Below are 13,827 nucleotides of genomic sequence, written 5' to 3' on the forward strand. Positions count from 1 at the left end.
TGATTTCAGGTAATTTCTGGCTGAAATTGAGGGACTTGAGCAAAACTCTGAAAAAGGCTGACAAAAGGACTGCTGATGTTGTTGGAATCTGACCTCCCTGCACTCAAAATGGATTTTCTAGAGCTACGGAACTCTAAATGGTGCGCTCTCAACGGCGTTGGAAAGTAGACATCCAGAGCTTTCCAGCAATATATAATAGTCTATACTTTATTCGAGAATTTTCGGCGTAAAGTGGCGCTCAACGCCAAGTACATGCTGCTGTCTGGAGTTAAACGCCAGAAACACGTCACGACCCGGAGTTGAACGCCCAAAACACGTTATAACTTGGCGTTCAACTCCAATAAAAGTCTCAGCTCGTGGATAGATCAAGCTCAGCCCAAACATACACCAAGTGGGTCCCGGAAGTGGATTTATGCATCAATTACTTACTCATGTAAACCCTAGTAGCTAGTCCAGTATAAATAGGTTAATTTACTATTGTATTAGACATCCTTTGATCACTTTAGATCTTAGGATCATCTTGGGACGATTTGTTCTCAGACCAGGGGGGCTGGCCATTCAGCCATGCCTGGACCTTTCACTTATGTATTTTCAACGGTGGAGTTTCTACACACCATAGATTAAGGGTGTGGAGCTCTGCTGTACCTCAAGCTTCAATACAATTACTATTATTTTCTATTCAATTCTCTTTTATTCTTATTCCAAGATGTACGTTGCACTTCAACTTGATGAATGTGATGATCCGTGACACTCATCATCATTCTCACCTATGAACGCGCGTGACTGACAACCACTTCCGTTCTACCTTAGGCCGGGCACATATCTCTTAGATTCTCCAACAGAATCTTCATGGTATAAGCTAGATAGATGGCGGCATTCATGGGAATCCAAAAAGTCTAACCTTGTCTGTGGTATTCCGAGTAGGATTCCGGGAATCTGAAAAGTCTAACCTTGTCTGTGGTATTCCGAGTAAGATTCTGGTATTGAATGACTGTGACGAGCTTCAAACTCCTGAAGGCTGGGCATTAGTGACAGACGCAAAAGAATCAATGGATTCTATTCCAACCTGATTGAGAACCGACAGATGATTAGCTGTGCTGTGACAGAGCATTTGGACCATTTTTACTGAGAGGATGGGATGTAACCATCAACAAGGGTGATGCCTCCAGATGATTAGTCGTGCAGTGACAGCCATAGGACCATTTTCCCGAGAGGATTAAAAGTAGCCATTGATGATGGTGATGCCCTACATACAGCTTGCCATGGAAAGGAGTAAGAAGGATTGGATGAATGTAATAAAAAAGTAGAGATTCAAGAGGAGCACAGCATCTCCATACGCCTATCTGAAATTCCCACTATTGATTTACATAAGTATTTCTATCCCTTTTTATTTTCTATTTAATATTAATTTTCGAAACCCATAACCATTTAATCTGCCTAACTGAGATTTCCAAGGTGACCATAGCTTGCTTCATACCAACAATCTCTGTGGGATCGACCCTTACTCACGTAAGGTATTACTTGGATGACCCAGTACACTTGCTGGTTAAGTTGAACGGAGTTGTGAGCTTCTCTAACAGTGCCTGGAACTCTTGTATCACAATTTCGTCCACCAACCTCCATATGACCCCAATTCATACCCACTACACCAACCACCTTTTGAGCCATATGAACCACATATGGAGCCACCACAATATCAACACTTCCAAGAGCCACCCCCTCCATACTATTACCAAGATGAGACCTCCAATGTATGAAAATCTTCATCCACAAGATGAATTCTACCTTCCACTACAACCTTCCATGGAGGAACATTCATGTCCATCGATCCAAGAGCCATATGATTCTAATCATGTTATCCAAGTGGAACAAGGGTCAAGGGATCGTCTCAAGGTAGCATTGGATCAATTTCAAGCAACCATGGAGTGTGTTGTGCAACAAGTGGAAAAAGTGGAGAGTGTTGAACCACCACAATCCCACCAAGAAGAACCACCTTTCTATTATGAACTCTTTCTCTAAAACAAAGAACCCTCCTACCCACCCCAAGCCCTAATAGATTATGAGTCTCTAACTTTGCTACTTCAAGGACAAGAGGAGGTGAAAAGGGAAGTACAAAACTTCACGGCCGCCTTGGATGAGGTGGTGAACCAGTTAGCATCCCAATGTTTGAATACTCAAGAAATTCCCATGGCCACATGTGAAGAATCCAAGGAAGAGGATAGCATGAAGGAGAGATTGGAAACTCCGGTGGGAAATGAGGGAATTTGCTTTGTGTTGGAACAATTGGAGGAAGCTATGATTGTTGTAGAAAAGGAAGAAGTGGTTAAAGATTTAGGAGATGCGGAGTCTCCATGGGAATCTAAGGTCATAGAAGATCCCTCCAACAAGGTTGACGTTGATGTTAAGGATGAAAGTGCACATCCTCCAAGGCATATTCCATATAAAGAATTGGATGGGATAGAGCAAGAATTAAGTTCCCTCGGAATTGAAGATCAAGCATCAAATCCTAGTGGCGAAGAATCCCTTGAAAGGATTATTGTTAGTTTAGAAATTATACTTGCAACGAGGATTCATTTGTGAATTCTATACCACACAAATGTCCGATTCATCAGTATCCCCTCATCGTCGTAGTGAACACACGACCTTGTTGTTGGCCCTTGGTAGTATTCTGGTTGGCCTTCTCAAAATAGTTCCAGGACACGTGTCCAGCGCCTCCACAACTATCGTGAAATCCCAATCCAGCTCATCACGGAGTTCCCGGATGATAGCTTTCACATCGCCTATAAGTCATTTCATTCTGAGGTTGCTTTCCATACCTCCTCCCTTGGTGATTTTTGTTGTTGTTCCTTCGGGAATTGTCTTGAAATAATCTCTCGTATGGGATTTGGCTTTGTCTTCACTTGCCCCTCAAATGATGAGCAACTAAAGGTTGAATATGCTCTATTCTCTTTTCTTGCAGTTCACTGTCACTGGGTTTTGAACAATAACTCCGTATAGTTCTCAACACTTTTGATCCCTTAGATATAATCCAACTCGCCTGTGCTGTGTCACTCTTATTCTTAACCTTCAAGAGCCTAGATACTCCTCTAAGTTAACTAAATATCACTCCGTCTCAGCGACTAACGGTCCTCGACTAGTCGTCGACTTGGACCCTATGATTACTAACACTTGTCATGCATCACGAATGAATATTACATATTAATGATATACAGGGAAGTCAAAAATTCAACTGCTAGTTTACAATTACCTCCGGTATGAGAATCGAATTCGGTTGCATCCCGGCTTCCTCTGTAGGGACAATTCCAAGATATATACTCTGATCTCCCACACTTGTAGCATAGACCTAATCCCAATCGGCACGGCCTAATTAGGTGATGACTTCTACATCTTTGACAACTCGAAATATCTGAAGTAGCTGCTGTCTGTTTTTCCTTACCGTTCCCTTAGGACTTGATGACTTGTCATCTTGTGCATGTTTTACTAGCAATTTTTATCTGTTTTTGCTTGGTTTTCATCCATTTTTAGGTAAGAAGTAAGTGCTTGGATGAGAAACTCATGCATGTCTTAAACTAATGAAACATTGTTTATTTTATGCATTTTCATGAGATTTTTGCAAGATTTAGTTGATAATATGAATGATGCAAGATTTGATGATTATGCCAAGTCTTTAATGGCATGTTTGATTGATGACAGGTGAAAAAATGAGAGAAAGAAACAAAGAAGGAAGAAGTACAGGAGAACGCTACGTTCAGTTGATTAACGCTATGTTCACAAGTGACGCGCACGCGTACAAGGCACTTTCGCGTAGGATGACATTTTTGAAGATCCATACGTACGCATGCATGGCGCATACGCGTGGAAGGAAGACCAGCGTTCACCAGCAATGAACGCTACGTTCACTTTGAATGAGCGCTTGTGATGCTTTTGAAAATTTGATTTGAAATTTAGCCATCAACGCGCAGGCGTGCATGACGCGCACGAGTGGATGCGACATTTTTAATAAAGCACGTGTTTGTGTGGATGAAGCAAAGCGTGGATTTGACATTTTTCAATCCAGGCGTACGCGTGGGTGACGCGTACGCGTGGAACGACATTTCACGAATGCTACGCTCTCAAAGTGAACGCTGTAAGGGGCACGTACATGTGAGCGACGCATATGCATCGATGAGCCAAGACACCAGGGATGCGCAAGCGTATAGCACGCATACGTGTGGGTGCCCGAATGCTCCATTCTCCAAATGAACACTACGCTCTCCTGGAAGTGAGTTTCTGCTTAAATTAACTTCATTCCAAGCCCATTTGAACTACAGGCAAGCAAGCCCACTCTGATCACTCAATGAAGACCACAAGGATCATCTAAAATAGGAATTTCTTTTAATTGTAAGTTGTTTTGAATTTCATTTCAATTTGTAGTTTAGGAAATCCTATATAAAGGCTTCAGTTTTATTAGGAAAAAAGAGGGGTCCGAGAAAACAGAAGGCTGTATTAGGAGTAGTAGCAGTAGGAGTAGGAGTAGGAGTAGAATAGAATACACTTTTTCTTTTTCTGCAATTTTATATCTCAGCTATATTGAATTCAGTTTACCTTGATTGCAATTTCAATTTCCTGCATCTCTACTACAATATTCATTTCTGTCAATTTTACCTTTCTATTCCTATTGCTTTCAATTTACTTTCATGCAATTTTAAGATTCTGTAATTGTTCTGAGAGCTATGATCCATTGAACCCCAATCATTAGAAGGAGGAGCTCTGTTATGATTCATATGATATAGTGAATTTCTTCTTCTTCTCAATTCAATTGAATAGTGGTACATGGAATCGTGATCTCACACACTTTCTTCACAACTCCGCGTAACTGACCAGCAAGTGCACTGGGTCGTCCAAGTAATACCTTACGTGAGTAAGGGTCGATCCCACGGAGATTGTCAGCTTGAAGCAAGCTATGGTCATCTTGTAAATCTCAATCAGGCGGATTCAAATGGTTATGGAGTTTTGATAATTAAAAAATAGATAAACATAAAATAAGGATAGAGATACTTATTTAATTCATTGGTGGGAATTTCAGATAAGCATATGGAGATGCATTATTCCTTCTGAATCTCTGCTTTCCTACTGCTTTCATTCAATCATTTATACTCCTTTCCATGGCAAGCTGTATGTTGGGGATCACCGTTGTCAATGGCTACCTCCCGTCCTCTTAGTGAAAATGGTCCTCTACGGTTTCTATACGGATAATCAACTGTCGGATTTCTAGTCTCAGATGAAAAATACCAGGCACAGCTACTGTCGCTGCAATGATCCTTTTGCGCACTGTCACTGCACCCTACAGTCGCGGGTTTGAAGCTCGTCATAGTCATCCCTTCCCAGATCTTACTCGGAATACCACAGACAAGGTTTAGACTTTTTGGATCTCAGGAATGCTGCCAATTGTTTCTAGCCTATACCGTGAAGGTTCTAATTTCAGATTCAAATACCCATTGTCAGAGGGGAAACGATGTGAATCGATGATTAGAGTCCCAAGAGATATGCATTCAAGCTTGTTTTCATGTAGAACAGAAGTGTTTGTCAGGCACGCGTTCATAAGTGAGAATGGTGATGAATGTCACTTGATCATCACATTCATCATGTTCTTGTGTGCGAATGAATATCTTAGAATAAGAATAAGCTTGAATTGAATAGAAGAACAATAGTACTTTGCATTAATACTCGAGGAATAGCAGAGCTCCACACCTTAATCTATGAGGTGTAGAAACTCCACCGTTGGAAATACATAAGCGATAATGGTGTTCATTGGTTTCAGCCCCAGAGAGGGAACCAGAATAACCCAGACTTAGGTCTAAGGACTAAACGTCCAAAAATTCCCAGTACAATAGCAAAAAGTCCTATTTATACTAAACTAGTTACTAGGATTACAGAAATAAGTAAATGATGCAAAAATCTATTTTCGGGCCCGTTTGGTGTGTGCTTGGGCTGAGCATTGAACCTTTCATGTGTAGAGACTTTTCTTGGAATTAAACGCCAGCTTTCATGCCAGCTTGGGCTTTTAACTCCAGCTTTTATCCTATTTCTGGCGTTTAACGCCAGAATAGGATAGGAAGTTGGTGTTTGTACGCCAGTTTGCATCATCAAAACTCAGGCAAAGTATGGACTATTATATATTACTAGAAAGTCCAGGATGTCTACTTTCCAACGCAATTGAAAGTGTGCTAATTGGGTTTCTGTAGCTCCAGAAAATCCATTTCGAGTGCAGGGAGGTCAGAATCCAACAGCATCTGCAATCCTTTTTCAGCCTCTGAATCAAATTTTTGCTCAGGTCCCTCAATTTTAGCCAGAAAATACCTGAAATCACAGAAAAACACACAAACTCATAGTAAAGTCCAGAAATGTGAATTTTTCTTAAAAACTAATAAAAATATACTAAAAAGTAGCTAGATCCTACTAAAAACTACCTAAAAATAATGCCAAAAAGCGTATTAATTATCCGCTTATCACAACACCAAACTTAAATTGTTGCTTGCCCCCAAGCAACTGAAAACAAAATAGAATAAAAAGAAGAGAATATACAATGAATCTCACAATATCAATGAAACTTAGTTTCAATTAGATGAGCGGGGCCAATAGCTTTTTGCTTCTGAACAGTTTTGGCATCTCATTTTATCCTTTGAAATTCAGAATGATTGGCATCTATAGGAACTCGGAATTTTAGATAGTGTTATTGATTCCCTTAGTTCAGTATGTTGATTCTTGAACACAGCTACTTTATAAGTCTTGGCCGTGACCCTAAGCATTTTGTTTTCCAGAATTACGTACTACAAGAAAAACACCCATTCAACCACACTTTTTTAAGCTACATTAGAAAAGCGTAGCCTATTCTTAGAATAGACTATGCTTTTTCGTATGGTGCCCTTTTATAAGAGAAAAGGAAACACTATTGAGGCATCACTTTAAAAGCGTCTCCTTAGATATTTTAAATATCACTTATAAAGTGTAGCCAATTCTAAAAAGTTATGAGTACATTTTTTAGACCAAAGGAGCACTTTTAAAAGATAACTCATTTGTTAAGCTTTGGGTGCGCTTCACTAAGTGTCTTCTAATATTAAAATACAAAATTAAAATACCAAATAAACCCATTCTGTCAGCCACTGCTCCAACCCCCAACCTCATCCTTCTCCTTCCTCCTTTAACTTTCACTTCGATTCGTTATCCTGAGTCTGTGCCTCGCAATGCCGCGTCTGGAGAAATCAATGAAGCCGTCGCACGAATGAGGCGGCGCCTCCAGGGATTCGGACGAGCCCTCTGACAATCTCTGGGTTGGGAATCTAGTACCGGACGTAACCGATGCCGATCTGATGACCTGTTCACGCAATCCGGCGCCATGGACAGTGTTACCTCTTACTCGGCGCGTAGCTACGCGTTCGTGTACTTCAACAAGGCTGCGAAGAATGCTCTCCAAGGGTTCTCCCTGCACGGTAATTCCTTGAAGATCGAGTTTGGCAGTCTGGTTTCTTCTCATCTTCTTTGTGCTCTGTTAGGGTTCATGTATTCTTATTCTTATTGTTTTTATTGTTGCAATATGAACCGTTTTATTATTGTTAAATTCCTATTTTCGACTCTTCAAATTGCTCAATTAATGTTTTTGTTCTATTTTTTGGCTTGCATTTAATAATGTCTCAAATGGAATCCCTATCTTTTAACAATGATCGTATTTTACGTGCATGACTAGAAGTTAAATCCGCGTTGAGGCAAATCATCATTGCAAGAGATTCAATTGCGTTAGGCTATGGATGAGTTATAATTATTATCATACTAATTTGTTCATTTCTCATTTCATCCTCCTCCTCCTTGTTGTTGTTGTTGTTGATTGATAATGAAGATAATGATGTTGTTGATGGAGATGGTGAATTTTTGGGGGGTTTTGGGTTCTAATTTTAGGTTTTCAATTAGTTTAGTATCTTAAGAAAAAATTAGTGAAAAGAACAGGTTTCACATTGAAATATTCTGACTTATGTCTTGGTTCATATGCATTCCTTGAACATAGTGGTTGCTTTTAATTTCCAGCTTCAAGCTATATTCCTCTTTGATCCCTTTTTTGGTTATGTTTTCTTTGCTTTGGGTGTTTTACATGGAAATTTGATTACCAATTTAAATTCTCCTTAATCATATAAACCAGGAATTCATCTAAAAACTAAAGAATTAAGCTGTGTTTTTCTGTAGGCAAACAAGATTTAGTCTGTTATTTATCTGATTGCACTATTGTTTTTATTTTTATGTTGGTTATGGTGTACAGGTATAAAATTAGGACATGGATTTGTTGTTGGAGATGAAGGGTACATGCAGGACAGTGACATTCAGAAAGTTAAGCTTTCAAGGGGGCATTGACACAGCTCTCCAAGTTAGTTGAGTGCAGAGTTAGTACAGGGTGAGTATCTTTTATTTTGTGTGTGCAGCTTATGAGAATTTCTTTCATCTTAATTGATGTTGGAACCTGGAAGTGCTCATTCAGTTGTGTAGGCGATGATGATATTTGGATTGATAACATCAGATAAATGTGTGAAGCTCTAAACAATTGAGTGAATTTATATGGTTTTATGTTTCCTTTTTCGTTGATTGCTTTTGTAATTGACAAGTTCCATATCAATATCGTCTAGGAATATGGCCAAAGAGCCTTCTCCTGTGAAATTGCTTTTAGAGTTGAGTCAGGTTCATAATTCTAAATTGGTAACAAAACTTACTGTTTACTTTATGTTGTAATTGACTGCATTTTATATATAATTAAATGTTAGATTTGAGATTCATGTAGTATAACTAATACCTTATGAACTATGTTCTGTTTCCTCTAGTTGAGATTATTTACTGAATTTTGATTCTATCATTTTAGCAGATCCAGAACTTGAAACATTAGTTCTTTCAGTTTGGTAAGTTTTGTAACATAGCATAACTTTTCTTGTTAGAAATCTAAGTCAGATTTTTCTTGTGCAGTCTCGATACGATCTTAATACTATTCTATTCCTTTTGGAATTGGGGCTGCTGCCAGGTTAGATTAAACACTATCTACCATAAATCTTCTGTTTGCATATCTAGAGGCTGTGGATGGCAGCACCTTGGGCCTTTCATAAATCTAGGAGCATTCTATCTATGTGGGATTTCACTTGCTACAACATTGGCATTTTGGGTCAAATTAAGAGGTAGAAAACTTTGGATTGGTATGACCATCTTTTCTAAGTTCAAACAGCGTCCTCCCCCTCTCCCTATGACCATCATTTTGGTTCTATTTTTTTTTATCTTGTAGTTGATGAAGTCTCTAGGTTAATTTTAATTTTGTTGTTTGGATTTTGTTTGAATTTAATTTTTTTTCATGTGATTTGATGTGAGAATGCAGACAATAATTTGGGTTTTACTGAGATTTGATTAATAGTATAATAACAAGTTGGGGTTAGGGTTGAGTTCCCATTAGATATAAGTTACATAACTTTACCATGTGAAGTGCTATGAATAAATCATAATCATTCTTAAGCTTATTATGCTGTATGTATCTGATTCATGTGCAAAAAAGTAGCTTAACTGTCCATTCATACCTCAATTATATTCAATTGCATGTCATTATTCCATTATATCTTTTCTATTATTCAAAGGTAATAAATCATAGAACTGTTACAATAATGTAAAAACAAAAATTATGCGGAGTACCTAGTGATATGTTTTTTTATTTTATTAGGTGTAAAATTAACTTCTTATCATGATTAATTTGTGAAATTTTGATAATATTTTAGATATATATTTCTTCATTGCTGGCTTTTTTATTTTTTTCCCTAAATTTTTTGTATACTGGATATGGAAGGGAGCCTTGGAGCAATGATTTAAGTTTCTCCAAGTCATTTCTAGATCACAGGCTCAAGCTGTGTAATTAGTCACTACCACTTGCCTTGAGTTATGTGTTTCTTGGTTCACCGTCGCCACTCATTACTGCACTCACCAAGTAAGCATTCTGTGCCTCATTTTCTTCTTCTTGCTCATTCTATCACTCTCTCTCACTCACCCTCTCTGTGAAGTGTCGAAGAAACTGTGTGCTCTCTTCCGACCGCTTCTCTGCTCTGCTGTGAAGCATCAAGGTTTCCGATGAGTCAAAGCATCGATCCCTAACAAGCGAGGTAAGCAGCTGATGATGATGATGATGATGGTTTTGTGAAATTTGGGAGGTTTTGGGTTTTGATTTTAGGGTTTTTAATTGGGGGTTTTAGCTTCTGTATTCTGCGTTGTTTATTTGTGGACTGCCAGATCAAACTAAAATCACCAATGTAAATTTCACCGTGTGTTAGCTAAATTATTATTCTTATTTTTGTTATTATTGTTATTGTTTATTTTTTCTTATTTAAATTTCATTTTTAAAGAGAGCAGAGTATTCTCAAGAGAGGATTATTCATATGCTTTTAAATTTCTTTGTTGATTGAATCAATAACTTGATGTACCTGTGAATTTTAAGATGGATTTTGGGAACCCAAGCTTGATTTGTGACATGCAGTGATTGAAGTCAATTGAGTGTTCCAATTTCTATTGAAATGGGAGAATATATATTGCAGAATTTAGATGGACATTTTCATATGGTAATATTATTTATGCAAGTATTTTTGCAGCAGCCCCACTGGGAATGAATAAGGGAATGAACACTGATACAATTGTTAAGGTCAAGAGTTTTCTTGATGGTGATGAAGATTAGCATGAAAAAGATGTGTTTGAGAAGAATCTAAAGGCGCTTCAGAACATTTTTTAGTCATTATGCCAAGATTAGAAGATTAACGATTTTCTGTTTGTTAAGCTCTTTTCGGATATAGAGTGCAATCTTTGCATTTTAATTGATATGTGATACAAGTTTCATGTGACTTAAATGATCTTAAGTTATATTTTGATTGTTGATTGCTTCTTAAGATTATGTCTTTGAATTGTGTTTGGATAATTTTTATTATTTAAAAAATTATTTAGTATAATTATGTGTTTAATTTTATTTTATAATTTTTAACTCATTTAATTAAAAATGTAGAATTATATATGTAATAATGTTATTAAATATTATGTTGTATAAAAAATTATTAGAATATTATATACATACAGAAAATTAAAAAAAAAAAACAATGAGGGTCTTAAGGCTACACTTATAAAGAGTAGTTATGGTTATACAGAAAATTAAAAAAAAATTTAATAAAAGACCTAAGACTACACTTATAAACGGTAGCCATGGTATACAATGTGGCAACGGTTTACAAGTGATGCAGTAGCGCTGAAAAGCGTAGCCTATTCTGGTAAAAATAGAGGTTGAAAAGCGTAGTCTTTGGTCCTGGAGAGCATCACTTGAAAAGCGTACCCTATTCCCAAATGCCAAAAGCGTAGCCCTTGGTGCAGAAAAGGATAGCCTTTGAGAATAGGCAACGGCTGAATAGGAATCACCCCAAAAAGCGTAGCCGTAGCCCAGAAAGTGTAGTCGTAGCCTAAGGCATCATTTTTTTTCACTTTTGGCTACACTTTTCAAGTGTACCTGAATGAGTGTTTTTCTTGTAGTATACCACAGGATACATAAATGCCACAGACACATAACTGGGTGAAACTTTTCAGATTGTGACTTAGCTTTGCTAAAGTCCCTAATTAGAGGTGTCCAGAGTTCTTAAGCACACTCTTTTTGCTTTGGATCACGACTTTAACCACTCAGTCTCAAGCTTTTCACTTGGACTTTCATGCCACAAGCACATGGTTAGGGACAACTTGATTTAGCCACTTAGGCCAGGATTTTATTCCTTTAGGCCCTTCTATCCATTAATGCTCAAAGCCTTGGATCCTCTTTACCCTTACCTTTTGGTTTAAAGGGCTATTGGCTTTTTCTGCTTGCCTTTTCTTTTTCTTTCTTTTTCTTTTTCGCCATTTTTTTCTTTTTTTTTTCGCAAGCTTTGTTATTCACGGCTTTTTCTTGCTTCAAGAATTAATTTCATGATTTTTCAGATTATCAATAACATTTTTCTTTGTTCATCATTCTTTCAAGAACCAACAATTTTAACATTCATAAACCTCACTATAAAAAATATGCACTGTTTAAGCATTCATTCAGAAAACAAAAAGTATTGCCACCACATCAAAATAATTAAACTAATTTCAAGATAAAATTTGAAATTCATGTACTTCTTGTTCTTTTGTAATTAGGAACATTTTTTTCATTTAAGAAAGATGAAGGATTCATGGAATTATTCATACCTTTAAGACATAGACACTAGACACTAATGATCATGTGGTGAAGACACAAAACATAGTAAAACATAAAGCTCAAAGCCAAAAACAGAAAGACAAATAGACAAGGATTTTAAGGAATAGGTCCATCTTAGTGAGGGTGGCATCTTCTTCCTCTTGAAGAACCAATGGTGCTCTTGAGCTCCTCTATGTCTCTTCCTTGCCTTTATTGCTCCTCCCTCATGGCTCTTTGATCTTCTTTAATTTCATAGAGAATGATGGAGTGCTCTTGGTGCTCCACCCTTAGTTGGTCCATGTTGTAACTCAAGCCTTCCAAAGAGGTGTTGAGTTGCTCCCAATAGTTGTGTGGAGAAAAGTGTATCCCTTAAGGCATTTCAGGGATTTCATGAGGAATTTCCTCATGCTCTTGTTGAGGTCCATGAGTGGGCTCTCTTGTTTGCTCCATCCTTTTCTTAGTGATGGGTTTGTCCTCTTCAATGAGGATGTCTCCTTCTATGACAATCCCAGCCAAATTGCATAGGTGACAAATGAGATGAGAAAAGGCTAACCTTGCCAAGGTGGAGGACTTGTCAGCCACCTTGTAGAGTTCTAGAGGTATGATCTCATGAACTTCCACTTCCTCCCCAATCATGATACTATGGATCATGATGGCTCGATCCACAGTTACTTCAGATCCGTTGCTAGTAGAAATGATAGAGCGTTGGATGAACTCTAACCATCCTCTAGCCACAGGCTTAAGGTTTGATTTTTTCAATTGAACCGGCGTGCCTACATATGTCCATGAGGACTTGGTCCAACCTTTGATCAAAGTTGACCCTTCTAGTGTAGGGGTGTGCATTTTCTTGCATCATTGGCAAGTTGAACGCCAACCTTACATTTTTCGGACAGAAATCTAAGTATTTCCCTCAAACTATTGTAAGCCAATTCTTTGGATTCGGGTTCATGCTTTGATCATGGTTCCTAGTGCTCCATGCATTGGCATAGAACTCTTAAACCATTAAGATTCCGACTTGTTGAATGGGGTTGGTGAGAACTTTCCAACCTCTTCTTCGGATCTCATGTCGGATCTCCGGATACTTATTCCTTTTGATCATGAAAGGGACCTCAGGGATTACCTTCTTCTTGGCCACAACTTTATAGAAATGGTCTTGATGGACCTTTGAGATGAATCTCTCCATCTCTCATGACTCGGAGGTGGAAGCTTTTGCCTTCTCTTTCCTCTTTCTAGAGGTTTCTCCGGCCTTAGGTGCCATATATGGTTATGGAAAAACAAAAAGTAATGCTTTTACCACACCAAACTTAAAAGGTTTGCTCGTCCTCGAGCAAAAGAAGAAGGAAAGAAGGGGAAAAAGAAGAAAATGGAGGAGATGGAGGGTAGAATATGGTTCAGCCAAGGGGTAGAAGTAGTGTTTATGATGTGTGAAATTGAAGGAGGGATGAAGGGTTTATATAGGAGTGGGGGGGTAGGTTCGAGTATTTGGGGTTGGGTTTGGGAGGGAAAGGATTTTGAATTTGGAGGTAGGTGGGGTTTTTGGGAAAGAGAGATGGATGTGATTGGTGAGGGGTATTTGGGGTAGAGAGATGGAGGTGATTAGTGAA

At 38.2% G+C, this 13,827-nt stretch overlaps 1 long non-coding RNA gene across 3 annotated transcripts; it reads left to right on the forward strand.

Annotated features, from left to right (window-relative positions):
- Positions 1 to 7,096: 7,096 nt before the first annotated feature.
- LOC127745657 (uncharacterized) lies at positions 7,097 to 10,868 on the forward strand. 3 transcript variants are annotated; one of them, XR_008006890.1, is made up of 6 exons: positions 7,097 to 7,469; positions 8,288 to 8,419; positions 8,980 to 9,203; positions 9,839 to 9,976; positions 10,050 to 10,148; positions 10,632 to 10,868. It is a non-coding gene; the product is annotated as an uncharacterized LOC127745657 (long non-coding RNA). The 3 variants fall into 3 exon arrangements; XR_008006889.1 differs by having other exon boundaries at positions 8,980 to 9,185; XR_008006891.1 differs by having other exon boundaries at positions 8,980 to 9,034.
- The last annotated feature ends 2,959 nt before the right edge of the window (positions 10,869 to 13,827 follow it).

This window comes from Arachis duranensis, chromosome 3, assembly GCF_000817695.3.
Source record: "Arachis duranensis cultivar V14167 chromosome 3, aradu.V14167.gnm2.J7QH, whole genome shotgun sequence".
In the NCBI taxonomy this organism is placed as follows: Eukaryota; Viridiplantae; Streptophyta; class Magnoliopsida; order Fabales; family Fabaceae; genus Arachis; species Arachis duranensis.